General features: G+C 39.7%; 1 non-coding gene across 1 annotated transcript; it reads right to left on the bottom strand.

The window, feature by feature from the left end:
• Positions 1–2,677: 2,677 nt before the first annotated feature.
• LOC114394327 lies at positions 2,678–2,784 on the bottom strand. The gene has a single exon (XR_003662728.1). It is a non-coding gene; the product is annotated as a small nucleolar RNA R71 (small nucleolar RNA).
• Positions 2,785–5,100: the final 2,316 nt, after the last annotated feature.

Below are 5,100 nucleotides of genomic sequence, written 5' to 3'. Positions count from 1 at the left end.
TCGATTACTTATTTAAAACAAACAATAAAATACTGTGAATTTCAAAGGATACTAGGCTGTCTTGCAGCGACGTTCTCCGCTGGCCCAGCGTCGGGAAGGGGTGACTAATGTGCCATCATTTTCTTCTATTTTCTAAACCCTTTTTGCACCATTTTAATTACTGATTGGTCTTAATTGTCAATTAATCAGGCAGTTTTATTATTTGGGCTCATTTAGCTAATTTGATGTTTTTAATCTAATTTCAGGAATTAATGAAACATTGAGCTTAATCCGGATTTTGGTTATGGACTTGAAGAGGGCAAATAACGCAGCGCTTACCTTAGTTAATTTCTAATTAGGAAATTTCGCAATTTTATTTTATGTTGTTCAGTGTTTATTTTGTTTTGGGCCAGAGTATTGTAATAGGGCCTAGTGACATTGAGCGACTCTTTTTAAATAGCAGCCTTGGGATTCGTGGAAGGCGATTCTGTTATGCTATTCATTATTCAGAGCTTTTGTTTTAGGGTTTTACGTTTTTCTGTCTAGGGCTACTGTTTTCATTCTGAATGCAATTTTCCGTTTTTTTGCTGCTAGTTATAATTTCGTTCTTGCTTCTTCTTCTACTTTCATTTACGTTTCTGTGCATTTACGTTTCTATGCATTTACGTTTCTGTTCATTTACGTTTCTGCTTCATGTTTCATTTGCGTTTTCTGTTTGAATCTATGGAAGGCTAGTTTTTCTGATGTTGTTTCCTTTTGAGGACGAAGCCCAACTCTCTTTGAGGTTTCGTTTGTAATGTGGTTTCCTGGCAGTTTTCCCTTCACCAGTTATCCCAAATTCGTGAATAGTAATCAATGCACACTTCGTGTTCGATTAATTGTCTCTGAGCCTAACTTGCGTTCATGCTTAATGGACGAAGGGCTAACTGGTGTATGTGGTGCCTAATCACGTATTGAAAACCCTAAGTTGATTTTCGCTTAGTAAATTGAAATAGGGTTGGATTAAGTGGTTCACTCTTAGGGACGAATTCTCCATAACCAAGGATAAGAGAATGGCTTCTGAATCAGAGGAAACAACCCGTTTTTAATATTAGTAGTTTCGTATTCCAGTTTACTTGTTCTGCTCTTTTATCACAAAACAAACAAACCCCGCCCCCCAATTGTTACTGTTACTGCAAGTATATTATGAACATTTGGTTTGTCACTGCTCGTTGGGAAACGACCTAGAATCACTTCCTAGTTACTGCATTTTCATGTTTATTTGATTCGGGTACGGCCTCGATCAAATTTGGCGCCGTTGCCGGGGAGCAGTGTCCAAAGGTTCATAATAGCTAGCTAGTGTTGTGTATTTAATCCTTTCGTGTTTTATGTTTAATTGTTAGTATTGTGTTAGTATGTGTGTTAGTGTTGTTTAGTGTCCTGGTATTTTGTTTAGTGTGTGTTCTGTTTCAGTTTTCCCATTAACCATTTTCGCTGTTTCAGTCTTGGGTGTTTTGCTGTGAATAGTGTTTTGCGACGGACTTAGCGACCACTTTTGCTTGGGGCAAAACAGAGTAGTAGTAGAAATCAATTAGAGACGGATTTTAGCGACCACCCATGTTGAATTATTTGAGATTTTTTGTTTTAGTAGCTAGAGTTGTTATTTTGGCTGAATTTTTTTGTGGTAACTTCTTTTAATCCATATTTTGTGGGAAAAATAGCTAGGGCCTTTAGTTTGGTCAGATTTGAAAGTTCCAAAAAAGTAGCAAATTTTGTGTTTGTCGAAACTTCAAACGGCCATAACTTTTGCTCCGGTTATCAGAATCGCAATTATTATATATGCATTTGGGGTAGAAAAAAATTTCCTACGCCATGACAAAAATTTCCTCTGTCAAAAGTTTTTTATTTTTCAAGTTTTATTCACTTATTTTTCTTAACCTACCATTTTTAGCTTTCATAGTTAGACTTTGAATTTTTGTCTGAAATTTTTTGTGCTATCTTCTCATCATTTTATAAGGTTGCTCACAAAATTTCAAGTCATTTGGATATCATTTGAGGGTAGCTGTAGTTCAAACCTACACCTTTATTTACATGACAAGGCAACTAGTTGTGTGCATGCTGAATGTAGTGTATGACTAGAGGCAATCCATCTGACTTACAACCCTTTGATCCTGAGATAGATAGGACATTTCATAGATTAGTTAGGCATCATTTTATACCTTTTGATCATTCTGAGCATTCCATTACTGGTGAATCTGTGCATTCTGTTATTGGTGATTTTGAACATCCTGATCTTGAGCATTATAATTTTGAGCATTCTGATTCTGCACATTCTGAGAACATGACACAACCTCCACCCCATGAGAGGACTCTAAGGGAAATGGCTGCACTTGATTTCACCTACGAAAGCTTGTGCATCCAATACCCTAATGAGGATGTCCCATATGTTCTTAAAACTGGACTGATTCATTTGCTTCCAAAGTTTCATGGCCTTGCAGGTGAAGACCCGCACAAACATTTGAAGGAATTTCATATTGTCTTCTCCACCATGAAACCCCCAGATGTCCAAGAGGATCACATATTTCTAAAGGCTTTTCCTCATTCATTAGAGGGAATGGCAAAGGACTGGTTGTATTACCTTGCTCCAAGGTCCATCACGAGCTGGGATGACCTTAAAAGAGTATTCTTAGAAAAACTTTTCCCTGCTTCTAGGACCACAACCATTAGGAAAGATATCTCAGGTATTAGACAACTCAGTGGAGAGAGCCTGTATGAGTAATGGGAGCGATTTAAAAAACTATGTGCCAGTTGCCCTCACCATCAGATTTCAGAGCAACTTTTTCTCCAATATTTTTATGAAGGACTCAGTATATGGAGAGAAGTATGATAGATGCTGCCAGTGGTGGAGCCCTTGGAGACATGACTCCTGCTGAAGCCAGAAATTTAATTGAGAAGATGGCTTCCAACTCTCAGCAATTTAGCGCCAGAAATGATGCCATAGTCATTAGAGGACTGCATGAGGTAGCTACAAACTCAGCTGCATCATCTGAGACTAAGAAGCTTGAAGGCAAACTAGATGCATTGGTTAACTTAGTAACTCAGCTAGCCTTGAATCAGAAATCTGTACCTGTTGCAAGGGTTTGTGGTTTGTGCTCCTCTGCTAACCACCATACAGACCTTTGCCCTTCCATGCAACAATCTGGAGCAATTGAGCAGCCCGAAGCTTATGCTGCTAATATTTACAATAGAACTCCTCAACCTCAACAGCAAAATCAACCACAACAGAACAATTATGACCTCTTTAGCAATAGATACAACCCTGGATGGAGGAATCACCCTAATCTCAGATGGTCTAGCCCTCAGCAACAACAACAGTAGCCTGCTCCTTCCTTCCAAAATGTTGTTGGCCCAAGCAGACCATACATTCCTCCACCAATCCAACAACAGCAACAGCCCCAGAAACAGCCAACAGTTGAGACCCCTCCACAACCTTCCCTCGAAGAACTTGTGAGGCAAATGACTATGCAGAACATGCAGTTTCAGCAAGAGACCAGAGCCTTCATTCAGAGCTTAACCAATCAGATGGGACAATTGGCTACCCAATTGAATCAACAACAGTCCCAGAATTCTAACAAGCTACCTTCTCAAGCTGTCCAAAATCCCAAAAATGTCAGTGCCATTTCATTAAGGTCGGGAAAGCAGTGTCAAGGACCTCAACCCGTAGCACCTTCCTCATCTGCAAATGAACCTGCCAAACTTCACTCTACTCCAGAAAAAGGTGATGAAAAAAATTTACCTAACAATTTTTGTGCAGGTGAATCTTCTTCCACAGGTAATTCTGATTTGCAGAAGCAGCACATTCCCCCTCTTCCATTCCCTCCAAGAGCAGTTTCCAACAAAAAAATGGAAGAGGCAGAGAAAGAGATCTTGGAAACGTTTAGAAAAGTAGAGGTAAACATACCTCTGTTGGATGCAATAGAGCAAATTCCAAGATATGCCAAATTCTTGAAGGAGCTGTGCACTAATAAGCGGAAGCTTAAAGGAAGTGAACGGAATAGCATGGGCAGAAATGTCTTCGCATTGATTGGTAAATTTGTTCCTCAAATTCCTGAAAAATGCAAAGATCCAGGAAGTACACATACCTCTGACTTTCTTTATGAGGTAAAGGATGAGAAACCATCTCCTTCTACAACTGTCCAGCCGACCACACCAGAATTGAAGCCTCTGCCATCAAATTTAAAATACACTTACTTGGATGATAGCAAGAGTTTTCCAGTGATTATATCTGCCTCCCTTGCTGATGAGCAAGAGGAGAAGTTGTTGTCAGTTCTCAAGAAGCATAAGAAGGCTATAGGCTGGACCTTGGCAGACATTCCTGGTATTAGCCCATCCACATGTATGCATCGAATAAATTTAGAGGATGGAGCTAAACCAGTAAGACAGCCACAGAGAAGACTCAACCCGGTGATTCTTGATGTAGTGAAGAAGGAGATAACCAAGCTTTTGCAAGCTGGAATCATTTATCCTATCTCCGACAACCAATGGGTGAGTCCCGTCCAGGTAGTCCCGAAGAAGACCGGCCTCACAGTGATAAAAAATGAGAAGGAGGAGCTAATTCCTACTCGGGTGCTGAACAGTTGGAGAGTCTGCATTGACTATAGGAGGCTAAACGAGGTTACCAAAAAGGACCATTTTCCCCTGCCATTCATTGACCAGATGCTTGAACACCTGGCAGGTAAATCCCACTACTGTTTCCTTGATGGTTTTTCTGGTTATATGCAAATTACTATTGCTCCTGAGGATCAGGAAAAGACCACATTCACCTGCCCCTTCGGCACTTTTGCTTATAGGAAGATGCCTTTCGGCCTGTGCAATGCCCCTGGTACCTTCCAGCGGTGCATGATTAGTATTTTCAGTGATTTTTTAGAAAATTGCATAAAGGTGTTTATGGATGATTTCACTGTATATGGATCCTCTTTTGATGGTTGTTTGAATAGTTTGGAAAAAGTTTTGAATAGATGCATTGAAACTAACCTTGTTCTAAATTTTGAAAAATGTCATTTTATGGTTGAGCAAGGTATAGTTTTAGGCCACATTATTTCCAATAAGGGTATTGAAGTAGATCCTGCAAAAATTTCTGTT

Source organism: Glycine soja, chromosome 17 (assembly GCF_004193775.1).
Source record: "Glycine soja cultivar W05 chromosome 17, ASM419377v2, whole genome shotgun sequence".
NCBI classification, from domain to species: Eukaryota; Viridiplantae; Streptophyta; class Magnoliopsida; order Fabales; family Fabaceae; genus Glycine; species Glycine soja.
This window is presented reverse-complemented; position numbering and strand designations above follow the sequence as displayed.